At 38.3% G+C, this 19,131-nt stretch overlaps 1 protein-coding gene across 1 annotated transcript in view; it reads right to left on the reverse strand.

Annotated features, from left to right (window-relative positions):
• Window positions 1–1,308: 1,308 nt before the first annotated feature.
• Window positions 1,309–19,131, reverse strand: part of mafa (MAF bZIP transcription factor a) — a 65,421-nt gene continuing 47,598 nt past the window's right edge. The window contains exon 3 of the mRNA XM_087792914.1: window positions 1,309–1,327. The gene's annotated coding sequence lies outside the window, so the exon portion shown is untranslated. The remainder of the gene's footprint in view (window positions 1,328–19,131) is intronic.

The following is a 19,131-nucleotide window of genomic DNA, read 5'->3' on the forward strand; positions in this document are numbered from 1 at the left end:
TGGGTGTGTGCAATGAGTCTATACATGCGGTAAAATTCTACACTTGCATTTGAGATTGAACTGATGTTTTTGTTCAACACAAAAATCAGTTAAATCTCAAATTCCGGGGTCCCGGTCATCCATGAGTAGTACAAGATGCTACTTTCTTGTCAGGGCTGTGGGCCATGCAATTGGGCAGTTGGGCTGAGAGGAAGAAGGCGTCACAGAGAAGTCAAAGGTACGTTGGTGCAGTGCTGAGAGGTAGAGGATGCGTGAAGGTGAGGTGCTCAACAAGCTTGTGTTTGTTCCAGTTGTCCATGCAAAGGTGTTTGGTCTTCATCGCTGAGGGGTAGAAACCTTTGAGGTTGTCTGGTCACTGGTTCCATTTATTTGCTGTGAAACTCTCAGAGGTTACAAGATCGTTGTTACTCCACAAGTTGGTTGAAGATTCAAATACATTTCTAAGATTTTGTTGTCACAGTTTCAAGCCTACTATAGAGAAGAGAAATGTTTATTGCAGTTTGGGTTAAAAACAAGTTTTCCATAAAATGTAAAAATTAAACTTGATCTAAGAAGGTGTGTTTTTGTCAAACTTTCATGAATTATCAAAGTTTTTAGTGGACGAAGTGTTGCCTTGCAATTTCAAAGTTAAAGTATAGCTTTAAGTAATCCCGTACACATATGATGCGCTTAACTTAATGAACTTAACCACTAAATAGACTGTGAAATATTCACATATTGACACGTACAATCCACTTTTGGTAATGAGTCCCTACACTATTACATGCCGATGTCTTCATTCACCTCTATTTACATGTACTAGGGTGACATTAGAGTAGAAAACGAGGTTGATATAACAAGTGTTTCGAAATTATCTAAACAGAGATAAATCATAATATTGATCACTTTTAAATTTTGTGTGAAGAGGTAATTATATGGATATCATATGGAAACTAGTGTACCATGAATTCTCAATCCACAGTCATTATAGCTTGTAAGATATTGCAAGATGCTAAGAAAATGTGTCTTACGTTAGTAATATGATTTATTTACAAAGGCATGCATCAATGAACTCCCTGCTTAGGAGAAAATAGTCCTTCTAAATTCTGGTACCTCTGGTACCTCACGTGTGTTTAGCCATCTCTTAATTAAGAGTCTTTTGTTTGTTTTTCCATATTTCTTAGAAAAAAGCCAGTAGAAGTAAAATAGTATGAGGGATAGGAAGAAGAGGCGAATCCACTTTGGGCGAGTTCAGCAGATTCTTTTCCCGTGTTCAGTCTTTCATAATTGTTTGTGCTTTGAAGGTTGCAATTGGTCATCCGCTCTTTGCTGCTCAGTTGTAGGATATCTGTTGACACAAAGAGAAAAGGAGAAGACAGGATGAGAAAAGGCATGGCCAGTGACAAAGGCGGTGTTTTTCCGTGTCTTCCTTGCATGCAGATAAATAACTTGCTTGCTGAGACAGTGAGTGAAGTTCACATTGTGAGCCCTTCAGGACTCTTGTCTGCACTGAGGGTTTATGGTGACATACACTGAGTCAGAGTTACCATAATTTTGCGTGGGGAGGACTCTGCTGTCATTAATGCCAGTGTAAAACAAAGGCAGAGTGACCACCCTGTGAGCTTACATGGTGAGACCACTTGGCTAAGATGCAGAGTGACAGTGGCGTCAGCACGGGGGGTGACTCTTTAATCAGCTTCAATTAAGGCCATGAGATACTGGAAATGTATTTACTGTGTCATGTCTACCCCATGTCTGTGTGCCTTTAGTTCTTTATCTTTATACTAAAAACATTTTCTGTCAGGAATTTGAGTCAAATTACATATTTTGTTTTAATTGTTGGTGGACATTATTCATTCAGGTGATGTGAGCAAAAACTGTAAAGTTAAAATCTGAAACGGAAACCAGTAGGACATTTATTGCAAAGTTAAATGTCATATTTTTATTATAATTTCTAAAACTTTCAACTATTCAATTATTATTTGAATTGATTCAATGTCAAATGTTCGGTTAAACACCTGTTTACTAAAATATGTTTATAATATGTATATAAAAATGTTTATAATACATATTTAATGCACAATTTATATATATATATATATATATATATATATATTTATATTTATCGTTCAGGGTTAAGACCTTAGTAGATGTAACAATGCTTTTGGTTGATATGGAGTTAAATAAATAAAGACAACGTAGACGTGTTTTAAAATTACACCGGGTCGGTGTTTGTTCAGGAAATTGTCTCTCTCCCAGTCATTAAACTCCCAAAAGAAATTCACTTGAGTTGAGGGCTTGAACAAAAACCCGTCCGGGTGCTCAAGGCAGTGCCTCTTAACTGGTAAACGCCAACTAGTGGTTGTACATGACAATAATAAAAATAAGAGTCCTTAAGAGTCTTGTGATAGTTCCAAAGACAACAAACAATCAAATAAATCCAGATTAAATGTTGTCTATATGTTATATCAATATACTAATGGTTCGTTTGATTTCCACACCTCCTCAACTTTTTACATCTTGTCACGATATGGCTGCCGAATGGATTTGTCGGTAAATAGCCTAGCTTATCTGCACTTGCAGCAGTTTCTCTATTGTATGCATTTTTACAAACTGAAATGTTTTTATTCTGTGTCTACATGGTAACAATAATAGTTGTTATGTTCCTACCTCCTGTCTGACATGGGAGCCAATGCCTAGGGCTTGTTACGTCAGTTCTCGAGGGGCAACGGTCAAGATTTTCACTCCTTCAAGGCTTATTGTCCTCCCAGGTTACGGTGTTGCTGAGCTTTGATGGGAACACAGGGTCATTTGGAACTCCAAAGCCAGGTGTTAGCACTTCAGCTCACAGCCTCATCAATAATTGACAGAGGCAAACCAATCAGAACAATTTGCTCCCCACAGCGAAGTGCTAGAGCAGCCTAACACCGGTGAATCATTAATGAGGCAATTAGCTGAAATGGTTATACGGTTAGCCCTCACTGGCAGTGATCCTGTGACAGCTCTCCTTCTCCAGGAGCCGCAAATGATAGAGTGATGTACCAGCCAACACAAGATCCAAAGTGTTTTAGGAGATAGGGCCTGTCGCTGGTGTCACTGGTGCCAGCCGTCCATCTGTTGACCACGACAACAACAAGAACAAACCCAATTGGCCGTTACCATGGGAGATTGACCTTTATTGGTTGTTGCCACTGCACAGACCCACAGAAGCCGTCTCCCGGGTGATTCAAGTGTGGGATAGCCTTTATGGACCCGGATGAAATCGACCACAGTGACATCACTCAAACATGCGTGAGCAACAACAATAACAGCAAGGATGGAGTTTGCCTTTGAAGCGCACAGATCCCAGATTGTTGTTTGAGAGGAAAATCAAAGCCTCAAGGGAGCCGCTCACAAAGCCTCATCGATTGGCCATATTGGAACCATTTCATAGTTTATCGATGCTCCTCTGCCTACTTTCTCAGCTCGGGACTCGGTATGAGCTCAATTAAACTGGCAACCTTGATCTCAGAAACACACTTCACCCAAACATATACATTAATATTTACCTCATGAAGTCAATTTATTTGAATCTGTAAAGTATATGATATATTTTCTTCTGTACAGTTCCTCAATAACAGCTTTTTCTTTTTTTTAATGTCTGCAATTACTCTAATGCATTCCAATATATCTTTGTGACGGACAGATTAGGAACGACGAAGATAAATGGTGGAAGCAAGACAAACAAGAAAGTGTCATTGCAGAAATATTTTTTGAGCAATGATTTATCGAAGATGGTGAACTGTCGTGGGACCAGTTTTTACATTTCACGATTGATATTGTCCGTTAAACTGGTTGTGAAGCTGTCGGTGTGGTATATGTAATTTGTGGCATTGTAGAATACTATTAAAGTTCTACTTTTAAATCTCTCCATGCTGGTGTATGGATTATTACTTTTCCTACATCGGGGAAATTAGAGATAAATGTATACAGAATACAATTCAGAGCATACCTTTGACAATTAGTCTTTATATAGGCATTGAAATAATAATAAATAACTTCCATAATTTAGGAATTGTGTTTGCCCGCATTAAAAATGATATTGGGTGCGCTTTGAGGCCAATTGTTTTTTTTAATAATACAACAGTGAATTCATTACCTCCTTGGCATAGGTAAGAAGAGAACCATAATCATCATAATGAATCAAGCGTGAAGAATGATAATTTAACTCAAAGAAAAGTAATGAAACAAAGGGACAATTATTCAAAAAGAAAAATCTTGATGTTTCTGATTCCAAGATGAATGCATCCTTTGTGTCCTCTTGTAGGTTTGTGACCTGCAGTACTAGACTTGTATCACAACGGGCATTGACTTGATGAGTTGGTGATAGCCAATATAACGAAGCAGAAATTTAGATATTTCAAAAGATCCAATGTAAATTTGCACCTAGGTGAGCGGTAAACACACACACTGCAGAGATATATATATATATAGTAAACCTCACCTCAAGACCCTCTACCTTAAACCACAGGTTTTGATTGAGAAGCCTCTACTTTTTCATTTACTCACCGCAGCCTCCCACAGTTCTGCTTTAATGTTTGCAGTAACCTCAGTTAGAAAATTGACACTTGTGACACACACCTCACGTCCCGACATTGAGCGACAGGAAAGCGAGGATGTCAAATGCTTAATGTACTTCTTCATTTATTGTTTAAGAATGAATTGATGTATAAATGGCAGAGGGAAACATTGGTCAGCCTCAATTATGCATTGAAGATAAAGTTATGAGCTGGTGGCTGAATTATTGATGCTGGCGACGGGAACAAGAGCATGTTGGCACTGTGTCACCACTTTTTTTGCTGATGCTTCATCTTGTATTGATAATTTTTCATCTAAAATGCCTATGAAGTCTCGTTCTGTTAAAGATGGAAAAATACTCTGTGGGTATGGGAAATCTAATCTAACTTACTGGAAGGAAGAAAGCCGATAAGTCAACAATGAATACTTGATATGTTTAAGATTTTTATTTTTATAAAATGGTGTAACTGATATTTTTCTATCAGTCATATATTGCTTTCCTGGTTTTCTTTTTGCTTAATTAATCCAGGTGGCTGTAGTTTAAAGATGTAAATCATATGGTAGGCCAATGCTGTCCTCGCCCAGTAGGAGGAGTGGCTCTACTCTGAGCCTCTCCTGCATGACAGTGGTTCTCATCTCAAACTGAAACCCAGCCTCCCTCAAAAAACACAAAACTGATTTGTACCGGTGATCTCTGTAGGATCCGCATAACTGCTGATGACTCCGCAGTCTGTGTCCTGCTCATGACTGGTCACGAGTAATTTACAATAAATATATTTAAATACATTAACTCATCTCTCAGGTTTCCACTTCAAATAAAAAAAAATTAAAGTCCCCCACCTCTGTTGAGACGGGGTTCCTCTAGCCTGTTGAATATGGCTTCTTTAACTCTTTCAAACCATATGTTCTCTGTAGCCAACCTGAACCATACTGTCCTCAAAAAAACTCCTCTGTCCTCTTAATGGAGATGGAAACTGAAAAAGTGGCTCTCCTGTGTTTATAAATAACATTTATCTTTAATGATAACATTCAAAAGTTTCCAGACGTATGTTTTAGTTTTCCCATTGTCAATAAGATGCGTGAAAAAAGATAGTTAGAATTCAAACTACAAGAAGTGCTGGTGAAGAGTAGGTTTCCTATGTTCGCTGCCCACACAAGCCTATCACACACGAACATAGCTAAAGATCCGTGTCAGTTGTGGGGCGTCATGACTCAACTTTCCTCTCCGTCACACACCAACTTCTTGATTCCTGATAAATAACATGTTTAACTGGCAGTTGTTGCTCACCGCTAAGCTTTCTACGCCTCCGCAGCAGAGCCTTCCTCAACTCATTTGTGAAGTTCGAGGTGTTCGTGGAGTGTTGTTCTCCTCCCTCTATGGGGCCAATGATGTTCTCCCACAAGTCGCCACGGAGGACAATCAATACCCATCAGACTACAAAAATAAATACATTCATCAAACTGATACAGACTTGCTTTCTCCCCTCTACGTCCTGGAACACCTGATAGAAAGTACAGATGCTTAAACTTTATGAATCAACGAGTGAGAGCAGCCACACAAGTATATAAATATATATATGTATTGACTAATTAAGAAATATGCGTTTATTTAGATGGTAACGCGATCTTTTCGACACCTGCCAAACATTTATAAGCACTCATTATATCTTTATATCTTGATTTGTAACTATGGGCTGCGTTGAGATTGAGATGTCTCAATAAGAGCACACTGTTAAGTATCCTGCATCCTGATTGGCTTAGCAACCTAGCTAGGGCCGGCTCCAGAAAAAAAAGGGTGCATTAATCATCCAGAGGCTTCATTTCTTTTTTTTAAAGTATTTACCTTTTTCAGTTCAAATCCATATGTGATGACATAATCTTTCTCTGCAACTTTCTTTTGTTCATTATGTGTAAAACCCCATTTTTCCTCATCCTACAATGACAGATTGGAGTTCTGGTCTTGCGCTGAATCAAAACACCAAAGGAAGATTGTGTTGTGGAGATAGTCAAAGTCCATGAGGTAGGAATGGAGAGTGTTGTTGAGGTTTATCAGTGTTAGCAGACATTTTAAAATACTCACAATATATGTGTGTAGTATTTCCTTGACCAGTCATGTTACTCTACCATAATCATATAGACCATGAGCAGACAAGAATTTAAAAATGTACGAACTTTAGAAAGAGTCAAATTTCATTTGTTTGTGACTGGAATTATTCTTAATAATCTTTTGGTGGACACATTTGCAACAGACTTTAGAGTTGAAAAGCATGAATTCAATCTGATTTGAATCTCTGTTGAGGCCATAAAGAAACTCAATATATACAAATCAAAGCTTCTGGCCATTCAGTCTTCTGAAAAAAAGGCTGGATCGAATTTGGAATATATGTAATCATTTTCTTTAAACTAGAGGTTTATAAATCTAAGCAGTTAAAAACAAAGTTATCAGAACTTCACCGTGATTTAATGAAATTAAAAAAATATCCAGGAAGTATGATCAGAAATTTCTCAAGGGGTGTACCCCTCCTCAATGCTTATTCATACCTTCTTTCTTTTGTGCTTTACAAAATTTAAATATTTCAATCATCACATTTTATTTTTAAACTTGTCGCTTTGGTTAAACGTGACAGATGAATAAAAAAAAAAACATACCAGAGACTCTACTTTATTATTGCTAAGGACCATTTGCTTCATTTTAAACGGCATCCTGAGCGCTGACAAGTGAACAACTGTTTTTATTTCTATTGGGAGAAAAAAAATGGCTGGAGCCTGTGTCATTCCACCACTGACTGAGACCATCTGGCACAAATAGAGATTTACCCTTCCAATCAACAGCTGTTGGAAATTACACAGAAACACTTCTCAGAGTCTCGCTCAGCTTTCCGGCACACCCTTTAAAAAAAGCCACCGTGTTTATTTAACGCTTCACGTCCACTGCCAGATCTGATCAGCTCTTGCAGGGCTAAACAAATAAAGTGAGTATGTGAAGGCACCTGTTTCCACTCTGGATCCGTGTATGTGTGGCTGCTGCCTCCATGACGCTGCCCTCACCGTGGTGGTGGTGATCGAAGGTCTGACCGTGTCAGTCAATCTGTCAGGCCCTGACAGTTTTACAGCACATGCACTATACTGATGGGCACCATCACTCAGTAACGATTGCCCTTTCCATGCTGGAATATAAAAAATTGGAGTGTGAGGGATGGAGCAGATTATGGGAAGAAATGTAACTTATTGAGGGTGAAAACATAATCACACATACTGCTTAAAGAGATGAAAGAAGGGGAAAATAAATCCACGTCAGTTGTGGTAAAAGAAAATATGGAAGAATAACAATTACACGACAAAACTTTCAAAACCAACAGCATAAAAGCTCAAATATTATTCTATCAAGGTATTTTGTATTAAAGGAGTAAGTATTTATACGTTTTTTAATTCCTCTTTTTTTATTTTTTTTTTTCAATCGACCATGAAGGGCCTGATTAGTTCATAAACTACATACATTTATCTATTGTACAAACACTCTAGCTCCCCCAAAATCAGGAGGAAAAGCTGCCCAGAAGAAAGACAAAAACGAGCCAATCTGTTGGTCTGTTTACAGGGAACAGCAAGAGAAGCATCCTGCCACCTTGTGCTGTCATATGGGGGCCAGATTCCCACAAACACATGCTTAATGACTCGATTTATTCACCCCATCACCAGCTCTTCATCTCCGCCTCGCTCCTTCCTCTAATGGTCCTGCCCATATGCACTTCTTGTTGCTAGTTATGGGCTAGTTTCTGGCAAAAAAGACAAAACGCATGGCCAGGAATCTGGACTTTTAATGCAAGCAGAACGCCTAAGCTTTTCACTTATCAGAGCAACGTTTTCAAAGATATCTTCATTTGTTTTGCAGACTCTTTGTCGTGTTCAGAAAAGTTCTGCTGTTCTCTTAAAAATTGAGAGACCTACTGGATCTTCAGATCAGTTTGAGATTGTTTGGTATGAGTCGTGCTATAAACAAATAAAGAGGAAATTACATATGTGTATATGTGTGTATATAGAATTAAATTTGTTCACACGTTTGTATTAATAAGTACAAGCATTGATCTTAATCTGTTTTTTAAAAATTATCATATTTTTTTAGTTAATTTCCTCCTGTTCCCTTGTGGGACTAATATTAATTTTCTTTTTTTACAAAATAATGGTTCATTATTTCGTACATACCATATTGCCTAGATAAGTTTGCAAGTTCAGCAATCAGATTCAAATTTTCTTCAATTTACAGCACAATTTGTGAAAAAAAAATTCATAATAATTTATCCTGAGAAGAAATGGTATAGGGAATTATTTTAATAATGTGGTTGAAAATGGGTCTCATGAATTTAAATGTGAGGTGATAATTCCGTCCGTGGAGAAGTTGCCCAATAGGATATCAGCCTTGTTTTAATTTAGTTCTGACAAATTTTTAGATTTGAGAACGCTCATGAAGAAGCCTAAGTGTAATAACTATCCATCCATGTTTTACTTTCCAGTGGGCAGCTAAAAGGGCCATCAGAGCCTTGACAGGATTCCCTGCAGTGTGTGTAGAGGGGTCAGCAACATTTTCGTTGCATTAATAGTGATGATGTTTTATGGCACGAACATCTGGGCTAACATCGCAGGAGCATTGATCAGGCTTTGGCGATAGAAGACCTTTGAAAGCTTTCTTCTTAAATCGACGCTGACAGGCGATGACATGATGGAGACGAGGCTGCTGAATTGATTGTGCCCTCTCTTTCCTTTCACTTCCCCAGCACTCTCCCACTTCCCTCGGTCTCTCTCTTCTGTCCCACCACTCTGCGCCTCTTACACATCACCCTCCTCCACCCCTGTTTTCCTGCGTCTTTCTCTGCTCATCGCTGGGATGTGTCGAGCGCAAGATGTCAGATTATTTCCCAGCAGACACTGCTCTGCATGACAGAGGACTTCCAGCAGTATATCACGGGACGTCACTTCTTGTGCCTCCCCCTTCTCCCTCTGCAGACAACATCAAATATGGCCAGGCCTTTTTGATCACTTAAAAGGCTTGTATTAGAAGAGCAGCCAAAGCTTCAACAAAAGCAAACACAGTGTTTCATCTGTCATGTTTGTCAGTGGGCCATATGTGCATTATACCAGCGTTTCTGTATCAGAGAGGCGGAAAACGACACCATATCAAACGCACGGAGACTCCATATGACACTGAGCTTTCAAACGGAGATGTCACTGTTAATCCGGAATGTTTGTATGGTAATTTCCTGCTAATCTGCTTGGATGTTAAGGGGACTCAGAATGATTTTTTCTTAATTTATTTAGAATAGTTAGAAAAGGTTTGTTTACTGCAATCTCATTTCAAGCACTTCAAAACTAAATATACTACAACAAAGTGTCTACTTATTGAACAGTTTAGATTAGATTAATTTAAAATGTGAATCGCAACAGAGTTTTTGTTTTAATATGGTGGGAAACGTTAGCATAAATCATCTCTTTTGCTGCTCGACTTTTTCAATTTGGCAATCGGAAAAAAAACCTAATGCCGTTTTCTTTGTGGGTCACAAACATTTAAACATTGTATTGTATTTCTCTTGTAACTCATGTCTTACGTTTCTTTTTCTGTTGCATTTTAAACAAGTAAGGTGTCCTTGAGCGATGTTGTTGGTGAAATAAAATGCATTTATGCATTAACATGTATTGGAGGTGATTTCCTCTGCCAAGGAGGTCATTGTAGAGCCAGCCTCTATCTGAGTCCAACTCTGTTAGCAAAATAACTGAGCAGGACACGTAACCCTGATTGTTACATACAATAATGGTGCTCTGTCACAGCCTAAAAATGCATACAATGTACTTTTTTTTTTTTAAGTAAATATAAAATCAATGTATGACAATGGTATCAATATGGGGAAAATTAGCTGCTTGGCAGAGGTCTGCACTTGCTTTATTTGCTTTAACTTTTATTGAATCAAAGTTGTTATTATGGTTGCTTGATTCAATATTGTCGCTAAATATTTTCTAAATTTGCTAAAGAACTATTTCAATTGTTTTATATACATTTAAAACTGATCATGAAAAGACACTGCACCTTCATATTGCCAAACAAAATATTAACATTATAAATGCTAGCGGTGAATTTTAAACTGATCTTTTAAGAGCAAAATTTGAATCCACCGAAAAAATAAAACTAGAGGAAAATCTAATTTAACTACCCAATCTTATATATTAAAGATACCTTGAAGCCATAAAGACAGAGTTCAACATAATGTAAACTGAAATTATGAATGTCAGGCACACACAAAAATGTATTTAATTTATTTTTTTAATTACAAAGACTTCATACAATACAAAATGTTTCTTTATGTTGCCTTAAACTGGGCACGAGTCCACAAGTTGTAATTCTAATTGAATGCATTGAGGGCTTTTGGCAGGGGTGAGGTCGGCCACGTATACAGGCCAACCGCTCAGCATATTGTTTCTATGGCACCTGTCCCCTCAGATTAATAACTCTGGGGTCTGTGCTGGCAAAGCATGCGTGGATACCAGAAATTACAATACTAATTCAGCACCAGGGATTTATACAACAGCCTCTCCCTGGATTTATGATGAAGTGAAGAACAACAGAGTGGCGTGGAGAGAGCGAGGAAGAGGGAGACTAATAACACTGGAAGAAGTGATTAACTCAATGAGAGAAATTGTGCTTTTGTAGTCCTGTGATTATTGTTGTGTTTCTCATCACTTAATGACTTCAAACAATGCAGTTAATGGTATTATTGGCTGGCCACCAGGACAGGGTGAGTGTGTATGTATATATAAGCCGGATGTTTTTTTTTCCTGGACGTAAATCACTTCAATGCACATGGCAATATTTAAATCTATGTTATTAAAAGTGTTGGAACAACACTATCAGATTTATGTTGTTATTTTATTATGGATTGATTATCATCATCACAAGCATATCTGATTCAGCGCGCAGGCAGCTGGAGCGTGGTCGCTTTAATCCATTTTGATTGCTCTGCAGAGGAATGTCACTGCGCCTGAGTGGACTCGCCACATGTGGTTCTGCTCTCACGGCTCCTTCAGAACACGGAACGCTTTCTTTTTTTTACTCCGTATAGAAACATTTCACTCCCTACATTTTGTCACAATTGTTTCTCATCCGTCTTGTAAATCTGTCTTATCTAGACAGTCATAACCAATCCAATCTTACAATCAACATTGAAAACAAGTGCTGTCACCTTTAATTTACTTTCATCCAAGCATTAGCTGATCTTATTAGTCTTTTATGGGTTTTTTTGTTTGTTTTAATTAAATGATCTCAGTTTAGTCTTTCTTTACTTTTCTGTCTCATATCATGACCTCAGAAATTTGTCAAAATATACAGTATGTTAAATGATCAAAACAATTGAAATGACTCACATAATGCACACTTTGTTATTGTAATACATATTTCTTCTTGTTCTACACTTTTTAATTCATTTTGAACAGAAATTACAATTAGTACGTAACATAATCATTTAAATTCTCATTAAAAAAAAAATCCTGCTAACTCTTTCATTTTAGGAATCAAATATTGATGAATACATTTAATCGAGAATTTATTTTCACAAACAGGATTTTTATTCGTGCTGGCTTTTCCTTGATTTTCTGGAACTCCTGTGTTATTCTCGGTGTTGTCTTGACCTTTTAAGTATATATTTTATTGGGTATTGTATTGATTGTTTAAGCGCTTTGTGACCCTGGTCAAAAAAAGCACTATACAAATATTACTGATAAAACTATCGAGAAATGACAGAATGTTGTTAAATGGCAACAAGTTTGACTGTTTAATGTTTTTTGGTTACATAGGAACAAACATTTTAGTCATCAATAATGTCACTTAAATATATTTCTAGATCATGAACTGATCTTTCCAGGCAAGATCATGCTTCATCCAAATCCCCTGCAGTTCAACTAAATAATAAGTTTCACATGTGGGTCTTTTATTCATCAATTTAATCGTTGAAATATGCCAAATTTTTGTCAGATGAGAAATGGGAGGACAGATCATGTGGAGAATTCTGGAGACGAAATTGAGAGGAGAGAAGGAAACATGTTGGAGAAGAGGGTGTTAAGAATCGTAAGGAAGAATTAATAGAAACATTTTTTGATTAAATTCCAGAAGAATATTTGGGGAATTATTCCCTTTATGTTGTGGTACAATCCTTCTTCAGTCATTTTATTTTTGAAGTACAGTCAAACATGTGTTTTATCCTGTTAGGATTCATTGTTACATTTTCTTTTTACAAAAAAAGAATGGTAACTGAATTTACGTGGAGGTGTGTGAAGGAGGTCTGTGAGAACGGAGCAGTGGAGTATGTTGGGTACAGCAGCGGAATAACAGGCTCTCACAACCATGACAGCCCTGAAATTGCAATTGAGCTTCATTCCTTCCAGCTTTCACACCTCCCTCGTCTTCACTATCCAACGCTTCTCCTTCTCTCTATTTTCTGACGGCTCAATAACAGGTGCCATGCTAAGAGAGCTGTTACACTTGTCCCTGAGTGGTTGTGTCAGCAGCCCTGTTCGGCTCCAGCCGTCTAACCTGCTCACCATGCAAGAAAAGAGGAGAGGAAATAACTCTCTGGTCCCCAAATGATGCCCGTTGGGAGCCATCGTGTGCTAAATTTCACCTAATGGCTCTCCCCTCTTTCCTGTTTTGTGGCCCCCGGACTCCGATTTACAGACAGGGCCATATTGGGCCTTTCTGCATGGTGGGACCTAAGCAGCTGCCATCAGCAGAAAGGGAATGGCGACAACACAATTAAATAAACAAACCCACATAAAAAGTATTTCTAGGAAATAATGACTTTTGTCATCTATCTGCAGGAAATAAAGTCTGACCATAGTTGCTTAGAACAGGTTTGGCCTGCTTGGTGAGAACTTGGGAAGACTGCAGATCGTCTTGAACCACAAAACAGGTGATTGCTCATCCCAGCCTGGTCTTTAAGCACTTTTGTTTAGTTATGATAGCTCTCTAGGATGTATGCAAATGAAAGTGCTTCTGGAGGAGACGCTCTTCCGAGCTGACACCTGAAGCGAGTGATAATCACAGAGAGATTGTGTACAAACAAGAGCAACTAAGCACCTCAAAGCTTTGAAGGCGATGGAGGGAAACACGCAGCAGGGTGCAGGAGATTAGTCATTCAAGTGATTGCTTCATTTTGACTTTTTGCAAGTTTTTTTTACCTGAATCAGAAAAGATGTTTCCACCACACATGGCATCACAGGTGGTTTATTTCCATAGGATGGTTTTAAAAAGTCACTTGATTAGTCTCATTATCGGATGTCACAAACAGAGACCACATTGAAAATCTCCAGGAACTCATTTATTACATGAAGTATTTAAATGTTAGCTTGTCTAGTTGTTGGTCATATCTTAAGAAGCTCAGTGTCAGACTGTTTTACATATAGTCCCAAAATAGAGAGAAAATGCAGTTTACTTAACTCTAAACCGTTTGATACTTTTGCCTCCCAAGTGTAACCCACATGACGGATGAAGCTGATTACGTTTTTTTGTAAATATTAGCAGACAAACCTTTAACTATACTTTTTTTTTATAATGAGCAGCAAACTGCCATCACAACAAGGCTTCACGATTCACCAAGAAAAAACAAAACAAGTGTGAGATATTTGGAGCTTATTTGGCATTAGATTTAAAAAAAAAAAAGAACCAATGCCGTTTTCCTAGCTTATGTGAATGGGTGACTTTACATCAAGTCACATGTGAACACATTGTTCGAGGTAGGCTGAGACGCAACCCGCCACTTCACCATCAGGAACGAGTGTCCTACTCAGGGACACAAATAATCCTATCCGGAGCTCTAAATAAAAGGTTGTGTCAAGTGTACAAAGGTCTGTTGGCTGCATGCATGTTGTCTCACTGAATACTTCTGTGTTTTGCTATTATAACAGAGACACATACAGGTCTAGATGTCATTTTCTGTGGATTTGTCAAATATCTCTTTCTGCAGAGAGCACTTTTCTGAAAAAAAATGTTTTGCTTGTGTGAACACCTTACCTAAGTTGTCCATTTGCCTGGGAAATCATGACAATATCTAAATTCAGAAAAATATTGTAAAAATTAAAATATATTTTGTAATTGAAGGAATTATGTGTGAAAGAATGTTACTGTTTCACATGTGAGAAATAATGTAGGTAAGAATGAGTTTTCCTTTATCATCATATATAATACAACAATTATTGCAATATTATACATGATGTCTTACAGGATAATATTTCAAAGAGCAAAGTGACTCCTGCACAAAACAAGCTTCAATGTTAAAAATGTAAAATGTTTAAATTTTACTTGTAAAACCATCTTTGATAGCTTGTAACACACGTAAAGAATCTTGAATATACGTAGTGTGTGTTTGTGTGTGTTACTTTATGTAGCCGAAACAGAGTGGGGAATAGAATCCACGACTAGAGGGAGGATATGAGAGCCATCTCTGGGGATCCTAAACAAACTGACTAAAGTGGTCTTGTTTTCTGATCAGGCAAAGAGAGGAGAACACTTAGCACTGCTGGAGACTCTCTAAACAGTCACAGAGGAATTAGTCGGCTACTGGGAAATTTCACAACTTCTGTGCTGTATCATGTCCTTAACGAAAACCTGCGACAAAAATGTAAAACAGGCAGCGGAGAAGTTATTATCTGAGCACAGACATGGGTGAAGGTTTGTGGTGTGTGACAATGATAGCAGCAGTGTGTAAACAGAAACAAGACAACGAGCCATATGTGCCACACTCTCCGCGGAAATGTAGCAGATAATGAATGGGCTCTCCAAAACTCCAAAAAGTTGTCGCAACATAAAAAAAGGTTTTCACTAAGGAAAAGCAATGACCTTATTCCTTCTCTGTTTTAACGTTAAATATACCTCTGTGTGCATCGGACAAGCAAAGATGAGCGTAAATTTAGACCCCATGATGTCAACACAAACACAAGACTGAAAGTTCATGTTTAATTAGGTGTCCCCCTCTTCTCTAAAGTTCATTTCAATTAGTCCCACCTCGGCCCCACTTTCAGTTCTCAGTGATTTGTCAATGCCTCAACTTCTTTGTGGTGCAGTGTGTTCATAATGGGTCATGGAGATGTATGCGCTCCTGCGTGTCTGTTTTTGCATACTTGTTTATGTTGTGTGTGACCCCAACAAAACAGGGACTCCTGTGCCCTTGACATTTCTTTCATGTTCCGATGATGAATGGCGAGGGTTATTTACCGTTACATAGGAGACATTCGTACGTCCTTATTTTGCTCCCCAATGCTTGCGAAGATAACTACAGAAATAACTGCGCTGTAACTTTCACTGACAACAGAAATTGTAAAAATGGGTGGGATTATATTTTGGTATTCAAACATGCAGTGATGTATGTAATTAAAAAGAGATAGAGATACTTTTTCTAATAGAACATGTAAAATCATCTTTTTTTTAATGTAGATATTTATGAATGTATTAATGATTACTGCATTTACCAATACATACAAATGTTATAATACCACAGTGATGAGAGAGATCAAGGAGAAGAAGAGAATACAGGCAGGGTGAGGTGGTCTGAGACATCTAGATAGATGGATAAAACTTTATTAATCCCTGATAAGTGAGATAGTCCGAGATCAAGGAAACCAGACCAGGGTCCACATGCATCCTTGTCAGTTTGTCCTGGAGCAGAGTGGGCCGGGTGGTGTATCTAACAGTAGAGATCGGTTACCGAAGAATCTACAGCAAGAGTTAAATGAATCTCAATATGACAATAGTGAGTGCTGACTATAAAGACAAAACTGAAATTATTTTGTATTGGTTTTCTGCTTTGACAACCACTGAGAGAGACAAAATTCAGATTCTACTAGTTGGTCCACAAAATCTTCAACAATAACTAACTAATGAATTAAGCCCTTTATGATGGACTTGCTCTTGCTGATAACACGACTGTAAAGAATCTGGGTGTTTGCTTTGTTACCTCTTTTGGATGCTGCTGAGAAACTCATCCAGGCTGGACTATTGTAACTCTCTTCTGTCAGGATGTTCTAAGAAGTCTCTCAGAACTATTCAGCTCATTCAGAACTCTGCAGCTTGTGTCCTGACTAAGACTCAGAGGCGCGAACACATTTCCCCTGTGCTGTCCTCTTTAGTCCGGAGTGCAGACACCCTCTCTATGTTTAAGGGACTCTCTCTGCATCCTTCTTTCCTGCATCATGTTCATTACCTGTGCAGTTTAAACCCACACTCCTCTTCTCTATCTCTCCCGGACCTCCAAGGCTCCACCTTCTCTCAGAGGACCTCTGAAACTGCTGCTGGATCCAGGATCTCCTCCAAAAAGATGCAAACAGATCCAGATTCCTCTTCATGATAATTCCTATGCTGTGCTGTCCTACTTTATACTCTCCTCTCTTATCTCACTGTACCCCCCTCTCCCTTTTCTCCCTCCCTCTGTCTCTCCACGATTTGACACTTTGAAATAAAAATAATTCAACTCTGAGATGCATCCTGGCCAAGACCAATGACTCTCAGTTGTAATTCTTTGCATATTGAATTTATCTTCACAACAGGAAGACGGATCCTCCACTGACTGGTCTGTTCTACTATCCTTGTGTAAAGGTGAAATTTCCTCACAAGAGTGGACAAGTGTGAAATTACGATAGGAAGTGCTTCATACCCTGCCATTTACCTTCATTCATTACCTCAGCCTACACACACACACACACACACACACATACACACACACACCGACACACACTTAGACACTAGTCCACAACTGTCTAGCTGATCTGGCATCGATGCTTCTAACAAGAAGAAAAGGAAGACCATATATCCCACACTGCGTTGACTCCTTAGAGGTGTTAGTTTGCCTTTGGAAAAGTATTGATGAAGCAGTTCAGATGTATTGAAAGAAAAGGTTGGAAGTAAAGCTCGACCAGGATGGATTATGGCTCATCTATACCATTAGCACAGGAGCTAGATCTATATGGTGTTCAAAGCTGGACTACACAGCTGGTCAGAGGACGTGTGATTCCTTATTCGAGACAGAGGAATATTGGTATCGTTTTCTCAACTATTGGTATCGTTCAAAACTAGAACCTTTAGTGTCCAGTCCCCTTCATGAGATCGAGGACATGGAAAAATTTACTGAAAATTATACAAACTAAACCAAGTGTTCTTAATTAAATAATGCATGTTTCAAATAAAGTTCATCAATATAGATCTACACCAAAAACAAGGACAATTTAACCATGTCTGGAAAGTCACACCTAACGTTTAACTATCATGCAAATGTATTTTTTTTCTGCTTCTTTCTGACAATTACTCTTTTGACTTAAGCAGTCAAATTTCAATACTTACTGAATTTGCTTTAAATGCTCTGTTAACCTTACCAATCTACAACACAAGATATATAAGGAAACTTATAAAAGTATGTTTTATTTTGTGAACAAAATGTTATAACTGAATTTATATTTTTTTTAAACTCAAATTCATTGAACTATTACAAAAACTAAATTCATTGAAATTAAATGAAATAAAATTAACAGTACATTGTAATATTAAATTGAGGATCTTTTAAAGACAAAGATATTGAAATTATTTGATGTGTTTTTTATTCCATCTTAAATATTGTATATATTAAAGCTATATTAATTATAACATTTAATACATCGGTCTATAATTCTCAGCCAGAGATTCTATAAAGATCCCTTCGCCCTGCCTTTGTAAAAAATGTTGGTATCAAATGGGGACAATATCACACACATTTGAGACCCAAAGCTTGAAGAGAATTACATGTTTATCTCTTTCTGTTATTCTTGAAAGAAAAAACATAAATGAGGTAGTTTAAGTGATGGAAACTTCTGGGAACCCCTCGGAATGCCATGTTCTGTCTGAAGGTTATCCAGCTGACTGCGCGGCTCGGCTGAGGAGAAAGCGGGCGATCGCGAGTCTTTGTCTGTAAGGGACCGCATGCTGTGACGGTATCGCTGTTGCAGTGTAATTGATACAGTCTCATGCTGTTGAGCTTAACGGAGCCCCATCATGGCCTCACACTCAGATCTCTCACAGCTGTAGAGCTCGCAGAACTGAGCTCTCTCGCTCACACACACACACACACACAAACACACACTTACAACTAGGCTTCTGGCGAGATCACAGCCAAAAGAGATCCAGAGCATCGCTAGTTAGACTAACGCTAATGGAGATGAGCTGCCTGGTTAGCTGAATGGAAAATTGAGAAGAGTTGATGCTCATTTCATCACAGCAGTCGTCCTTTCCCTCGAGGAATAGACCGTCAACTTACGCTCCTATTAAATCTTTCTGGAACGGATGAAAAAAAAGTGGTATGTGAGGGAGCTGGATGGCCCACTACAGAGAAAGCTTTATAATCTGAAGTCTTACAGTGTATGAAACCGCATGTGATGGATGATTATCTTCTAAGAAGCGTGCACAAAGGATACATTTGTAAGAGCCTGCTGTGCTCAATCAGAGTTCCTCCACTGACAAGAAGCTCTCCTCACTTGGCTCCTTAGTAGCAAGTGCATTAAATCATGTCACCAGCCGGTCCGGTGAAATCTGGGCCACACCTG

The sequence above is a fragment of the Callionymus lyra genome, chromosome 6, assembly GCF_982586985.1.
Source record: "Callionymus lyra chromosome 6, fCalLyr1.hap1.1, whole genome shotgun sequence".
NCBI classification, from domain to species: domain Eukaryota; kingdom Metazoa; phylum Chordata; class Actinopteri; order Syngnathiformes; family Callionymidae; genus Callionymus; species Callionymus lyra.